We start from the raw sequence: 17,490 nt of genomic DNA on the forward strand, positions 1-17,490 counted from the left end.
AGAAATTTTAGTATTATTTGTTCTAGTTCTGTGAAAAATGTCATAGGCATCTTGACAGGAATTGCATTAAATCTGCAGAGTGCTTTGGGACTTCGGACAATACTACCAAGCTACAGTAATCAAAACAGCATGGCATTTGTACAGAAACATGACAGATAGACACACAGACCAAAAGAACAGGATAGAGAACCCAGAAGTAAACCCACATACCTACAGTCAGTTAATCCTTGACAAAGGAGATAAGAACACACAACGGAGAAGAGACGGTCTTTTCAGCCAGTGACACTAGGAAAGCTGGACAGCTACATGTAAATCAGTGAAGTCAGCACACACCCTCACACCATAAACAAACAAGCCCCCAAAATCCCTCAAATTGTTTTAAAGACATAAGTATAAGACATGATACCATAAAACTTCTGGAAGAAAACATAGGCAAAATAGTCTCATAGTCTCAAATTATAGCAATATTTTCTTAGATCAGTCTCCCAAGGGAAAACAAATAAAAGCAAAAATAAATAAACGGGACCTAGTCAAACTTAAAAGATTTTTTTCCAGTAAAGAAAACTATCAACAAAACAGAAACACAGCCTACAGACTGGGAGAAAATATTTGATTGACAGTCAATATCCAAAATGTACAAACAGCTCATACAACTCAGTATCAAAAAAATAAAAATAAAAAATAAAAGCAACAAAAATCAAAGGATGGACAGAAGACCTAAACAGACATTCCTTCAAAAGGCATACAGATAGCCAACAAATCATGAAAAGATGCTCAACATCACTGATTACTGAGAAATTCAAATTAAAAATGGCCACCATCAAAGCAAAAAGTCTGGAGAGCATGTGGAGAAAAGGAAATCCTTCTACACTGTTAGTGGGAATATAAATTGGTACAGCCACAATGAAAACCGGTATGGAGGTTTCTTAAAAAACTAAAAATAGAGTTACCACATGATCCAGCAATCTCACTCCTGGGCATAAATCCAAAAAAGATGAAAACTCTAATCTGAAAAGATAAATGCACCCAAATGTTCACAGCAACACTATTTATATTAACCAAGACCTGGAAAGAACCCAAGTACCCATCAACAGATGATGGTTTTAAGAAGATACAATGGTTTAAGAAGTCACAAAAAAGAATGAAATACTGCCACTTGCAGCACCATGGATGGAGCTAGAGAATGCCATACTAAGTGAGGGAGTCAGACAAAGACAGACATTATATGAGATCACTTATATGTACAGTCTAAAAAATAATACAAATATATCTACACACAAAACAGAAATAGACTCACAGACACAGAAAACAAACTTACGGTTACCACAGATGACAGAGAAGGACAAATTAAAGGTATGGGATCAACAGATATAAATAATCCAAAAAATATGTATATGTTACTGAATCACTTTGCTGTAGAGCTAAAACTAACACAATAATGTAAATCAACTGTATTTTCAATTTAAAAGAAAGTATTCTTAGACACAGAAAACAAACTTATAGTTATTAAAGGGGAAATGGGAGGAGGGATAAATTAGGAGTATGGGATTAACAGATACATACACTTTGATATATATAAAATAAACAAGGATTTACTTTATAGTATGTGCATGTGTGCATGCTAAGTCGCTTCAGTCACATCCAACTCTTTGTGACCCTATGGACCATAGCCCGCCAGGCTCCTCTGTCCGTGGGATTCTCTAGGCAACAACACTGAAGTGGGTTGCCATGCCCTCGAGATCTACCCAACCCAGGGATCAAACCCGCAGCTCTTTTGTCTCCTGCACTGGCAGGCAAGTTCTTTACCACTAGCACCACCTGGGAAGCCCTAGGGAATTTTATTCAATATCTTGTAATAACCTAAAATGGAAAAGAATTGGAAAAATACAATATAACTGAATCACTTTGCTGTATACCTGAAACTAACAATGTTAGGAATCAACTACATTTCAATTAAAAAAATGTTATATTCTGTAAATACACAGTGAAGTATTTAATATTTAAGCAAAAAATGATGATGTCTGGGATCTTTTCCAAAAATAAAATCAGAGGACAAAGTATATAGGGTACCTGCAGATTACTCTATTACTCTGTTTGCCTCTGTATATATTTGAAATTTTCCATAATAACAGGCTTAAAAACATATTATTGGCAGTGGAAAAGGTTCTCCTACCATTTCATCTCTTTCCCAGTCTTGTTTGAACTTCATCACTACTTACTGGTTGTCTCACTAGAGATCTGGTTCTAAACATTAAATGGAAAAGCTGAGATCGATTCATAAATGAATTACACATAAAGTTATATACTAAGCAAGTAGGGATCTAGCCCATATAATTTATTTCTAGCTTTCTCTTTTCATTTAACATTCAAGGGAGATTAATCACAGATCAAAAATCCCTCTTTCTAGAAGGGATGTTAGTTATCCCTTCCAACCTACATATATTCATTGCTATTATCTACTATTTATTTATCAGGGACTGTGGGGATATAAAAATGAATAAAACTGGAAAGAATCTTTGTCTTTCTGGAGCTTACAATTTAGTAGGGAGAACAGAAATAACCACATAAATAAATATAAAACTGCAAATGTGGTCTTCAAGGTGAGAAGAACAAGCGAGGACAGCCTGTAATGGGATGTGAACAGTTCAAGCCTCTTGAGAGAAATCACGCTAAAGTTCAGACACACACAAACTGCTGTTAACTGAGTGAAGTGGGATGAGAAGGCACAAGAGGGAACGGGCAGATGGTGTGCAGGCTGCAGCAGAGGAAGCCGTCAAGGGGAAGTCCTGAAGGGCCAGCGTGGCAGGCGTGCTGAGAGCAAAGGGTGACAGACAGCTGGCAAGTTTAGGCAGGAGCCAGGTTATACAGGTCGTAGTAAGGCTTGTCTTTTTCTGAGAATCAATGGATGCCAACAAAGGATTTTACCAAGAGGGTGATTTACTCGTGAAAGATCATTCTGGCAGAGTGGCTGTGGGCAGGAAACCAGGTGAGGTACAATGAACTTCCTTCCCCAAGGGCACTAGGGCAGGAGCTTGATGGATCATATTACTGTGATTCTGAGAAAGTCAAAGAGATTATTTTCAGTTTTGTTAGTGTCAACTGTTTTGTCTCTGGAGCAAATAACAAAAGAAATGAACAAACCCCAAGAGTCTGACAGGTAAAGGGATTTTGGCATAACTGGATCACAGTCTCACAGACACACCTCTTATCTACATTAAGATCTGGAAGTAGCTGTAGCGTCATTAATGTGATTTTGGTTTTTGTCTTGTAAGTTTGTTATGATTTTATCGCACACTAAAGTCTTACATTTTTAAATGAAGCCTATGGTTCTTTTATGGTTTCCTACTCACTTCATGATTATAAAAACTCTATGCTCATTTCCTTAACTTTTAATATTTCTAACAGTTTTCATTTGGGGGACTTCCCTGGTGATTCAGTGATTAAGAATCTGCCTTCTAATGCAGGGGATGCGAGTTTGACCCCTGGTCTGGGAACTAAGATCCCACATACTGCAAGGCAACTAAGTCCGAGGGCCACGACTTCTGGGCCTGCACGGCGTAACAGAAGATCCCGCATGCCGCAGGGAAGAAGATCTCACATGCCACGACTAAGACACAACATAGGTAAATAAGTAAACTGTTTTTTAAAGTTTTCATCTTTGACATTAAATCTAATATATTCAGAGTTAAATTCTGATATAAGAAATGAGATAAGAATTCAATTAAAAAAATAAATATTGAGCTTATTGGCTAGGTGAGGCTTTAAAGGATATAATAATTGAAATATGACCCCAAAGTATTAATAGTGGGTCTTAATCCTAAAGCAAAAAAAAAAGATTTTTGTCAAGAAGACAGAACTTCTTTCTACATATGTGTAGGAACACATGATAATCTCAGAGAACTCCCTAAGTAGTAGACAAAGAACCCAAATGTACTATTGGAATATAATTTTTTTTTGCCCTAATTTACCATCTGTAGAGTATTATCCAGTACAATGTGGACCAGTAATATTAAAATGAAGTATATTTTTGTTTAAATGTGGTAAATTTAAATATTTAAATTAAGTATGAGACATTTTAAGCTTTAAATTTTAATGAACTAATAGAACAAATAAATAGTATCATTAAAAGTAATCTATAGGCACTAAAGGAATATTTTATATCAACAGTAAGAAAATTTCCTTAAAATCAACTTAGTTGAAACTGTATTTTAAAAAATCATTCATTTAAAACATAAAATATTGCTTGAAAAAATGTGGAGAATACAGAACACTCCAAAGAAAAATACTCATTAGGATACATTCCAATCAAACTCTAATAGAAAACTGATGGCAGCACAACAAGATAATGTTCTACATTTTAAAAAATTGTCTTCCATAATTTTGCTAAAGATGATAATAGTAAATATGACTAGGGTATTTATTTACTTTTATTTTAATGGGCATTAGAATTGTTTATTTAAATGCTAGGTTTCTATAATCCTGGAATACAACTGAAGATGAAAATATTAACTCTTTATGATTTTTTTAAAAAACACAAAAATATCTTAGAATGCCACAGAGAAAGAGCAAATCTATTCAATGCAAGCAGTAATAACTAGGTCAAATCACATATGACCAAAATGCAGCTTAGTATTTATTTTTCAAAGAAACTCTACTCACATTAATCATTTTAGGCTAAAACAGAGACACATACTTTAGAGCTATAAAATATACTTGGAAATTTGAAAGCTTCATAGTTAAATATAATAAAGAAAAATGACATAGCATTTTAGTACTGAATTCTTCTGGAGATATCCATTTAGGAAGGAAACAGGTCATGTGAGAATCATCTCACTCAGTATTTCTTTTAAAATATTTAAATAGTTAACTAGAAAAGAAATTAATAAAATAATCTATTTACCTGACCGCTACCCACAGTTGCCATGTTGATTTCTGCCACTCCTTGACCTTCATTCTGCCGTTCGGCTTCATGTGAGCCAGCTTCATGCTTGCTCTGAGATGACCTCTGTTAATATGGAGTTAACATCAATACATACAAAAACGGTGCATGCTTTCTCAGCCCACAGCTTTCCTTCTTTCTTGCTCTAAAGCTCTGAAGGCCTCAATGACACAGGTTCACAAAAGCACGGAGCTGCACTCCATAGCCTCCAGCGGGCTGTCAGCTGCCTGTCTCGGTCACAGCAAAGTGAAGTGTGTCCCTCGAACACTAGGGCTGCACAAGACAAAGGGTTTTCTGAGACCCACAGAAACACCATCCTCCACCAGCTGTGCTCACATCACTATCGGGGACATAACCCAACTAGAGCAAATAACTGTCTTTTCCGCAAGGTCACATGGTTCTGGTATTTAATAGAGCTGCAAATATAGCAGTTACTATAGCTTATAAATACCTTCTATGTAAGTATATTTATACTTACACACACATATATTTTTATATACATCTGCTAATAAAAGTAATATGAAACCAACAGATAAGCTCTTAGATTCTAATATGAATAAAACCAAAACCTTTTCTAATGTAACCACCATCTGTTAGGTAAAGTGAAAGGGCAAGATTATATCCAGTAAAAGCAGTAATTTCAAGACAGATTATATCTAGTACAAAGCAGTCACTTTGAAAACTATCACCACAGAATCAAAGAAAGAAAATAATCAAGTATCTTTTATAGAAACAATTACCAGTGTGCCTCCTCTAGGAACATTATAGGCAAAATTAAAAATTACACATTAAAAATTGTGACATAATAATGGAAAACTATGTTACAAAATGGCTTCCACTGGAATTTATTTAAACATAAAGCTTTCCTAGACCATTTAAAATGTGACTTTAAAATAATTTACATATACTATTTCCATCAATAAACAAGTGTAAGTTATACATAGGCAAAAGAGAAGTAGTCCCAATAATTCAGAAACAAGAAAAAACAGTACCTTGGGAAAGTGATACCATAAAATTCAACAAAATCATCTAAAGCAGAGAATACAAAGTCAGTGAAGAGAAAAAATGAATCAACGAGCACTAAATCTACAAAGATTTGACACTGACATCACTGAAGATGTCAATATAAAAGTAATTATTGAGTATGTGCTATGTCAGTTACTTGCAATAGGGCTGGAGAACACAGTACTGACAAACCCAGGCATCGTTCAACGCACTCTTCCAGATTTAGTCTAGTCAGGGATGCTATCAAATAATGAAAGAAACAACAGTAAAGTTAAACACTTCGACAAGCACTCTGAAAAAAGAGCACAAGTTGCTTATAAGGATATATAACAGAGGGACATCAGACATTGTGGGAGTCGGGGGAAGTGCTCTCTTAGGAAGTATTGTTTGGACTGAGATCTAAAATATAAACAGGAGTTCTAGGAAACGGGATATGGCAGAGGATGAAGGAAACAGAGACCACATGCAAAAATTTAGGGAAATAGAGACCATATGCAAAGGAGCTGTGATGGGAGAAACGTGGTTTGCTCTAGGATATCAAAGAATTACAGTGTGAAGAGTAGAACAGAGAGATGGTTAAAAAAAGGAACTTATCATCGCAGCACTGTTTATAATAGCCAGGACATGGAAGCAACCCAGATGCCCATCAACAGATGAATGGATAAGGAAGCTGTGGTACATATACACCATGGAATATTACTCAGCCGTTAAAAAGAATTCATTTGAATCAGTTCTAATGAGATGGATGAAACTGGAGCCCATTATACAGAGTGAAGTAAGCCAGAAAGATAAAGAACATTACAGTATACTAACACATATATACGGAATTTAGATAGATGGTGGCGATAACCCTATATGCAAAACAGAAAAAGAGACACAGAAGTACAGAACAGACTTTTGAACTCTGGGGGAGAACGTGAGGGTGGGATGTTTTGAAAGAACAGCATGTATACTATCTATGGTGAAACGGACCACCAGCCCAGGTGGGATGCATGAGTCAGGTGCTCTTGCCTGGTGCACTGGGAGGACCCTGAGGAGTCGGGTGGGGAGGGAGGTGGGAGGGGGGATCGGGATGGGGAATACGTGTAACTATATGGCTGATTCATGTCAATGTATGACAAAACCCACTGAAATGTTGTAAAGTGATTGGCCTCCAACTAATAAAATAATATTAAAAAAAAAAAAAAAAAAGGAACTTAATGATTTTGTTGAATTTTAGTGTGATTCTCAGATGGCACTCATGCCCCCACATAACCAATACTCTAAAGGAAAAAGGTGCATGTATTCTGATCGTTTAAACTCAAATTTTGAATGGTCTAAGAAGATGGGAAACACAAGAGATCAACTTGCAGACTAAATATTAAAGTAAGTGGGAGATGACAGTCCTTTACACCCAGGGAAGCACTGATGCTTGGAGACAGAGGTCAACCTGAAGGACTGCACGACAGACTGGATACAGTGAGTGGAAGAAGAGATCTGGGGTCACAAACTACTCTTCTGTTTCTTAGCTCACACAGCTGAATAATGGTGGTACCATTCATGGAGACAGATAATACTAAAGGAGAAGGAGGATTTGGAGGATGTGGGGGTCACAAGGAGGACTTAGGAGGAGACCATCATTAGTTGTGCTTTGGTTACGTTGGATTTAAAATGCCTTTAAGACAATTCACCCACTTTAAGTGTACAACTCAATGACATTGAATAAACTTACCAAGAATCACTATATTTCAGTTTTAGACCATTTTCATCATTCTAAAAAGATCCTTCATGCTCATTTATAGGTAATCCCCATTCCCACTCACAGCTCCAAGTAACTATGACTCTGCTCTGTAAACTCGTCTTTTCTGTACGTTTATTGTAAATGGAATATACGGACTTACATGTCTAGCTACTTTTACTCAGTATAATGTTTTTGAGGTTCACCTCAGTTATAGTGTGTGTCAACAATTTGTTCCTTTTAATTGCCGAGTAGTATTACATTGTAACGGTATACATTTTATTTATTGATTTACCAGTTGATACACTTTTGCATTTTTCTACTTTTGGGCTACTGTGAATAATACTTCCATGAATATTCAAATTAAAGTCTCTGTGTGGACATATGTGCTCATTTCTCTTAGATAGCTAGAAGTGGAATTGCTGGGTCATATGGTAACTATACCTTTAATACTTTAGATAACTGCCAAACTTTTCCAAGTGGCTGAACCATTTTACATTCCCATCAGCAACATATGACAGCTTCTATTTATCCACATCCGTGCCAATGCTTATTGTTTTCCTCACGATTACAGCCATCCTAGTGAGTATAGAGTGATATAGCATTGTGGTTTTAACTTGACTTCCTTAACATCCAATGATGTCGAGCCTATTTTCATGTGCTTATTAGCCATTCCTATGAATTTTTCTGGTGAAATGTGTATTCAAATCTTTAGCCCATTTGTAAGTTGGGTTGTCTCTTTATTAATGAGTTATAAGAGTACTCTGCATGGGATTTTAAAAACTATTTCTCATTGGCTATTTTCTAGAGACTATTAAATCATGCCACAATTTTCCTTATAGCTCCCATCTTTTGGGGCCCCTCCCCCCCAAATGGTATACATTTGTCAGTAAATAACCTATAGAATACAAAAGAAAGTGGTAGGACTGGTTGCCTCATGTACCCTCTTGGAACTTCTGAGATTTGAATCAAGTGCAATAGTTATATCATCTGAGTTATATCCTGCATCTAGATCTTAAACCAGAATTGTTAGCAGGTAGGGCAAAGATAGTGTTATAAGATGCTTCATGGTGGAGAAATTATTTGGCAGACATCTTTTCTTCTCAGTACTGTATGTGAACTAATTTATGAGTATCTGATCCCGTTTTCTCCATTTTCTAGCTTCTCCTTCTGATAGTAATAAAGAAACAGCAAACAGTAAAATTAAAAACCTTTCTTTCTTAAATAAGACATGATACCTTCTTTTAGTTTATATTCACTGAATAAATGTAACGACTTAAGGCTATGAAAAATATGGCCATTTTTATAACAAAAAGAAACAAGAATAGACTAGGTTATGGTGGTAGACAGTTGGTCCCAAATCCAATGATATAAATGAAATCTTGAACAGATAAAAAAACACAAACAAGCCCCCAACCTGCAATAAACTTATAATTGTACTGATAATGAGAACTATTATTAACAAATGACAGTTTTTCTTAGGAATTTCTAGAGGCCAGAATGTTGGTAACGTTTGGAAATGTACTGACAGTGAGTATATTATACCAGGCAAATGATGACCAAAAGAAGCCCCGTGCAGCAATACTAACAGCAAAGAAGGCTATTTAACACACATGAAAGAGTCAATCAAGTAGAAAAAATAAGTGTAAATATTGATTTAGAAATTAAAAAAAAAACAACCCTGTTGATGCAGCCAAACAGTAAAAATCATAATACAAGAAAGATGGTGAATAAAAGCTAACTATAACTAAAGAAGCTAGAAAAACAACAGCAAACACTCAAAGCAGAAAAAATATATATAAAAAGAAAATATAAATGCAGTGCTGCTCAATAAAAAACAAAAGTTGCCTCTCTAAAAACAGTTTTAAAAATAGAGTATAGTAATTTTGATCAAGGGGAAAAAAAAACAAAACACCACAGATAAACTACCCTGGAAACCCAAAGGGGCCATAATAACCAGAATGCCACATACAGCAATGCCAATGACATTGAAAAAGGAGTAAAGAGCTGGTTTTGTTTTAGTTTGGAAAGAAAAAAACAGTACTGAAGAGTTAATATTGCAAAAAGGACACAGTCTGTATATTACAAATATTTGGTTCATACTGACTTAAAACATCCAGATTAAACTACTTTTAGCAATATGACTATTACACTGAACTTGACTACTTAGCAAGTACATGTTTCTACATATTTCAAATTCAAATGTACTGAAGCCAAAGCTTCTAAGAGATTTAAAAAGCAAGGCATGCATGACCAGAGTCTTAAAAGACACTGTTTTCAAAATTATACTTTTTGACATTAGAATTAGTTGTCTTCTCTGTGTGTAAATGGGCTTGCACTAAGTTTCTGCCTCCAAACAGAACTGTTCATTATCCAGTCAGATTCTCAGGGCTGGCAGTAAGTGCTGTTGCTGTGGTTTACTTGCCAAGTCATGTCCGACTCTTTTGCAACCCCATGGACGGTAGTCCACCAGGTGTCTCTTTCTACTGGATTTACTAGGGAAGACTACTGGGGTGGGTTGCCATTTCGTTCTCCAGGGAATCTTCCCGACCCAGTGATAGAACCTGCGTCTCCTGGGCTGGCAGGCGGATTCTTTACCATCGAGCTACTTGGGAAGGATGTTGGTGATGAAAGGACACGTCAGATTTGTTTCGCATACAAAAGTTTTCTCTCACTCTAAAAGCTGTGCAGCTACTATAAAAACATTACAAAACTGGCCAAACTAAGAAAACAAGGAGGTATTAGCAGTGGTTACCTGCCTTTTCATATTATTTCTGAAAGACTGTTTGTGCATATTAAAAAATGGGATCAAAGTGTACATACTATTTTGTATCTCATAAACATTTTAAAATATCAACAAGCACTTCATCATGTTTTTAGTAATTATAGTTAGAAAAAAGCACTAGGTTGATATTTCATTCTTTGCATTCTCTTCTTTTTTCCTGTATGATCTGGAATGTGAGTCTCAATCTGGCTGCATATTAGAAACTTTGCATTGGTATATCCCCAAATACTGAGCCAATTTTTCCTAGCAACAATTCTGTATTGTTCAATGAGGACTTTTATTCAACACTTTTTGCTCTTATTGCAGAGAGACAGGTCATCCTGTAGTTGACTTAAGAAGAAATACTTTATTTTCTCTGAGCCTCCCACATGCTATTTTTCCTTATTCAGCAATAGTTCATTTAAGTTCCATGTAGGTTTTCTTTTTATTTACCCATAAACAAAGTGACAAGTGCCCAAATTCAGTGGCTATAAACAGATAGCTGAAGGGATGGTTTTTTATACCCCATCCTTCTGTGTAGTGATCAAAACCAAATTTCAGCTGAAGAGCTGACAAATATGGTTTTAACCCCCTTTTTAATCCTCATTTCCAGAAGTACCTAGTGTAACCAACTCTGGAAACTTTCAGGACTCCACAGTGTAAAATGAGTTGCTTTGTGACCTCCTACTGCTCACTCTGGGGTCAGCTCTCTACCATAATCTAGAAGAATTGTTTGTTTATCTGCTTTGCAGTTCTCCAAATTTTATTGTCACCTTCCCTGGTATTTGTGCTTTTTCATTTTACCCTTTTACTGTCATTTTAATGAAGTTTGTAAAGTAAGCACAGATAAATGTATATGATCAACTTTTACTATGGATTACACAAGGAGATAGCTTATTTACAAACTGTTAGTAGCCAAATTATATGTAAACAGATAACTGAAGTAAGGTATCTATTTATGGCTCTATAAGCTTTAATTGCATAAAAGTTATGAAGAAATCATACTAGTATAGATTTTTGAAATCTATACTTAATTTAATGAAAAAGCTTATCAAGTGTCTCAATTCTCTAGAGCATCTATTTCAATGACGCCATGCTAATTATACATATTTTCTTTTCTTAGAACAACCACCTATCATTATAACTACAAACAAAAGAGACAATTCACTAACCTTCGGTTGCTTGGGACTGTAAAAGCTGTCGTATACGAAGTATGTCCTTTTCTATTTGTTGAATTCTGGTTATTCTTCGCTAAAATAAAATAAGTAACCAAGTTAGATCTATTTTTATTAAAAAAAAACATTAGTTTTTAATATTAATTTAACATTAACCATTCTATGGTTACCATTTAAAAGTAGGATTATATCAAATCATTCTTTTTTCTATGCCAAGTCATTCTTATGTGAGAATTAGATACATATACATATACATATTCATATACTGAGGACATCAGTGCATCAGTTCAACTTTTTAACATATCTAACTTTATAAAACAGATCCCTAAATTTAGGAAAACTGTACAAATGCAAGTTATGTATCTACTTGGACCATAAAGAAAGGTGAGGGCTGAAGAACTGATGCTTCTGAACTGTGGTGTTGGAGAAGACTCTTGAGAGTCCAGTGGACCACAAGGAGATCCAACCAGCCCATCCTAAAGTCCTGAATATTCACTGGAAGGACTAATGCTGAAACTGAAGCTCCAATACTGTGGCCACCTGATGCGAAGAGCCAACTCACTGGAAAAGATCTTGATGCTGAGAAACATTGAAGGCAGAAGGAGAAGGGGACAACAGAGGATAAGATGGTTAGATGGTATCATGGATTTCAACGGACATGAGTTTGAGCAAACTCAGGGAGACAGTGAAGGACAGGAAAGCCTGGCAATGCTGCAGTTCACAGAGTAGCAAAGACCTGGACATGACTGAGCAACTGAACAACACATGATACATAACAGTGTGAAACTGGTATATAAAAGCTGTTCTCAAAAACTTTCAAAAAGAAAATTACATCTGAATTTAAACTTTTATATTAATTCAGATGTCAGTTCAGTATAATGAGTTTATGTAAAGTATGGCATCCTGTAAAGAGAAAGAGCATCTGATTTTTTTTAAGAAGCACCAGTACGTAAACAATAAGAACAATCTTCCCTAAAGTTATTCCTATTACAGGTCAGCAGTACCTTTCAGAGTTAGCTTTCCCAAATACTTCAGCTAAACATTACTCCAAACACTAAAGATCACAATGATGGTAGGAGTTATTGCTTCCCCCATATACTGAGATCTTCAAGTGAACACAAAGCAGTAACTACAGATCAAACAATGTGGAAGTGAAAAATGTGGGAAATGTTTTAAAAATAAGTACTGCCAATATTTTATCATCAACTGCCAGAATTCCATAGTTGACACTGTAACATTGGTATAAGAAACTGTATTGTAAGAGTAATTGTTTCAATGAGGAAAAAGTGTCAGAAAATAGACGGAGTGATTTGCAAACTTTTTATGATTATGCACCCATCAATGAAAGATTTTTGAGCATGTATACTTCAATAGATAATTAAAGTATTATAACAAATAGCTTTAAGTATATACAGCTAAAAAGCTTACATACAAAACTTACCCTTGAATCATACATAGTTTTGTTTAAATACAATGTCCTTATGATTTTATTGCCATAGTAGGAATCATTATTGTTGCTGTTTTTTGGAAAAGTTCAAAACAGATGTGCTCACCAAAAAAGAAACCTTCCTCTCTCAGTCCCTCAGTTGTATCACTACAACTATGCTAATTCTCTATCACAATTCTGAAAATAGTGAACTTAAGGTAAATAATCACACTCCTCTCTCACGCTAGTAAAGTAATGCTCAAAATTCTCCAAGCCAGGCTTCAGTAATACATAAACTGTGAACTTCCAGATGTTCCAGCTGGTTTTAGAAAAGGCAGAGGAACCAGAGATCAACCTGCCAACATCCGCTGGAACATCGAGAAAGCAAGAGAGTTCCAGAAAAACATCTATTTCTGCTTTATTGACCATGTCAAAGCCTCTGACCGTGTGGATCACAAAAAACTGTGGAAAATTCTGAAACAGATGGTCACACCAGGCCACCTGACCCACCTCTTGAGAAACCTATATGTAGGTCAGGAAACAACAGTTAGAACTGAACATGGAACAACAGACTGGCTCCAAATAGGAAAAGGAGTACATCAAGGCTGTATATTGTCACTGTGCTTATTTAACTTATATGAAGAGTACATCATGAGAAATGCTGGGCTTGAAGAATCACAAGCGGGAATCCAGACTGCTGGGAGAAATATCAATAACCTCAGACACGGAGATGACACCACCCTTACGGCAGAAAGTGAAGAACTAAAGAGCCTCTTGATGAAAGTGGAAGAGGAGAGTGAAAAAGTTGGCTTAAAGCTCAACATTCAGAAAACTAAGATCATGGCATCTGGTCCCATTACTTCATGGCAAATAGATGGGGAAACAGTGAAAACAGTGGCTGACTTTATTTTCCTGGGCTCCAAAATCACTGCAGATGGTGACTGCAGCCATGAAATTAAAAGACGCTCACTCCTTGGAAGGAAAGTTATGACCAACCTAGATAGCATATTAAAAAGCAGAGACATTACTTTGTCAACAAAGGTCCGTCTAGTCAAGCTTATGGTTTTTCCAGTGGTCGTGTATGGATGTGAGAGTTGAACTGTGAAGAAAGCTGAGCACCGAAGAATTGATGCTTTTGAACTGTGGTACTGGAGCAGACTCGAGAGTCCCTTGGACTGCAAGGAGATCCAACCAGTCCATCCTAAAGGAGATCAGTCCTGAATATTCATTGAAGGACTGATGCTGAAGCTGAAACTCCAATACTTTTGCCACCTCATGCGAAGAGTTGACTCACTGGAAAAGACCCTGATGTTGGGAGGAATTGGGGGCAGGAGGAGAAGGGGATGACAGAGGATGAGATGGCTGGATGGCATCACCGACTCGCTGGACATGAATGTGGGTAAACTCCGGGAGCTGGTGATGGACAGGAAGGCCTGGTGATCTGTGATTCATGGGGTCGCAAAGAGTTGGACATGACTGAGCGACTGAACTGAACTGAAGGTAAATAATATTTTCTATTTAAGACATTTTACCGTGTCCAATTTTCACCATGAAAACATGCTGAAGAAGAAATACTTTTAGTAGCTCTCTAAAGATTCTGCAGAGATGAGTGATTACTTCTACATCAGACACCAAATACATCCTGGCATTACAGAAACAACAAAACTATCTACACTTATTAGTTTCATAATATTTCATTGTTTTCCTCTCTCTATATAACCAGCTCCCCCTCACCAATAAAGTCCCAAGTCAAAATTTTTAATATTTAGAGGGTGAAAACAGGAAAATATACCTAACATTCCTCTTCACAGAACTGTATTTCTGTATTGCTATTAGGTCACTAGACCCTGTAATCAAGTCTGCACCTTGATGACTGCTTCCACAATAACATTTGTGCTTTCGTTACTCAACATAAAATGGAAGAAGTCAGTAGCACTTCTTTCCATTCTCTGTATGACAATCTTGAATATTTATGAAATTAAATAAAATGCAACATGCTTAATTGTTCAGGCATATAGACATGGTATGACTTTTGAAAAACTGATATAAAAATTATTTAGTAATATAATTTGATATATATATTGAAATACCATGTAGAATCAAACCCCATACTCGCCAGAGACACTCAGAGGGCTCAAACAAACTTTATGTGCACCAGGACCCAGAGACTCCACAGAGACGGAGACAGAACTGTGTTTGGGTGTCTCCTGTGAACATGTGGGTCAGCAGTGGACTGCTGCAGAGGCAGGGGCTCTGAGTACAGTAGACCTGAGTATGGCATAAGCTGTCTCAGAGGAGGTCACCATTAACCCAACATAGAGCTGCCAGAACTCACACAGGACTGGGGAAACAGACTCTGGGAGGGCACAAATAGAACCTCGTGTGCACTAGGACCCAGGAGAAAGGAGCAGTGACCCCACAAGAGACTGACCCAGACTTGCCCATGAGTGTCCAGGAGTCTCTGGCAGAGGCAGGGGTCGGCGGTGGCCTGCTGCAGGGTCAGGGGCACTGGATGTAGCAGTGCAGGCATGTGACCTTTTGAGCGAGGTCGCCATTATCTTCACTACCTCCACCATACTTTGGCCTCAGATAAATAACAGGGAGGGAACATAGCCCTGCCCTTCAACAGAGGATTGGATTAAAGGTTCACAGAGCATGGCCCCGCCAAACAGAACAAGACCCAGTTTCCCCCTCAGTCAGTCTCTCCCATCAGGAAGCTTCATAAGCCTCTTATCCTGATCCATCAGAGGGCAAACAGACTCAAAACCACAATCACAGAAAACTAACCAAACTGATCACATGGACCACAGCCTTGTCTAACTCAATCTAACTATGAGCATGCCTTGTAGGGTCAACCAAGATGGATGGGTCATGGTGGAGAGTTCTGACAAAACATGGCCCATTGGAGAAGGGAAAGGCAAACCACTTCACTATTCTTGCCTTGAGAACCCCAACAACAACATGAAAATGCAAAAAGGCAGGGCACTGAAAGATGCACTCCCTGGGTTGGTAGGTGCCCACTATGCTCCTAGAAATAACTCCACAAAGACTGACGAGATGGAGCCAAGCAAAAACAACATTCAGTTGTGGATGTGATGGTGACGGAAGCAAAGTCCAATGCTGATAGAGCAATACTGCATAGGAATGCTAGGTCCATGAATCAAGGCAAACTGGAAGTGGTCAAACAGGAGATGGCAAGAGTGAACGTCAATATTTTAGGAATCAGCAAACTAAAATGGATTGGAATGGGTGAATTTAATTCAGATGACCATTATTACTACTGTGGGAAAGAATCCCTTAGAAGAAATGTCATAAGTCAACAAAAGCACTCGAAATGCTTGGGTGCAGTCTCAAAAATGACAGAATGATCTCTGTTCATTTCCAAGGCAAACCATTCAGTATCATGGTAATCCAAGCTTGTGCCCCGACCGGTAATGCTGAGGAAGCTGAAGTTGAACGGTTCTGTGAAGACCTACAAGACCTTCTAGAACTAACACCCAAAAAAAGATGTCCTTTTCATTACATGGGACTAGAATGCAAAGTAGGAAGTCAAGAAACACCTGGAGTAACAGGCAAACTTGGCCTTGGAGTACAGAATGAAGCAGGGCAAAGGCTAATAGAGTTTTGCCAAGAGAACACCCTGGTCATAGCAAACACCCTCTTCCAGTAACACAAGAGAAGATTCTACACATGGTTTTCACCAGACGGTCCACACTGAAATCAGACTAATTATATTCTTTGCATCCAAAGATGGAGAAGCTCTATAGAGTCAGCAAAAACAAGACCAGAAGCTGACTGTGGCTTAGATCATGAACTCCTTATTGCCAAATTCAGACTTAAACTGAAGAAAGTAGGGAAAAACTACCAGACCAATCAGATATGACCTAAATCAAATCCCTTATGACGATGCAGTGGAAGTGAGAAATAGATTCAAGAGATTAGATCTGATAGACAAGACTGCCTGAGGAACTATGGACGGAGGTTCGTGACATTATACAGGAGACAGGGAGCAAGACCATCCCCAAGAAAAAGAAATGCAAAAAGGCAAAATGGTTGTCTGAGAAGGCCTTACAAATAGCTGTGAAGAGAAGTGAAAGGCAAAGGAGAAAAGGAAAGATACACTCATTTGAATGCAGAGTTCCAATGAATAGCAAGGAGAGATAAGAAAGCCTTCCTTAGTGACCAATGCAAAGAAATAGAGGAAAACAACAGAAAGGGAAAGATGAGATTTCGTCAAGAAAATTAGAGATACCAAGGGAATATTTCATGCAAAGATGGGCACAATAAAGGACAGAAATGGTATGGACCAACAGAGGCAGAATGTATTAAGAAGAGGTGGCAAGAATACACAGAAGAACTGTACAAAAAGATCTTCACAAACCAGATGATCAAAATGATATGATCACTCACCTAGAGCAGACATCCTGGAATGCGAAGTCAAGTGGGCCCTAGGAAGCATCATTA

General features: G+C 37.3%; 1 pseudogene; it reads right to left on the bottom strand.

Annotated features, from left to right (window-relative positions):
• LOC136164261 (adenomatous polyposis coli protein-like) overlaps nucleotides 1-17,490 on the bottom strand; it is a 46,671-nt pseudogene that overhangs the window by 10,048 nt on the left and 19,133 nt on the right.

The sequence above is a fragment of the Muntiacus reevesi genome, chromosome 3, assembly GCF_963930625.1.
Source record: "Muntiacus reevesi chromosome 3, mMunRee1.1, whole genome shotgun sequence".
NCBI lineage: Eukaryota > Metazoa > Chordata > Mammalia > Artiodactyla > Cervidae > Muntiacus > Muntiacus reevesi.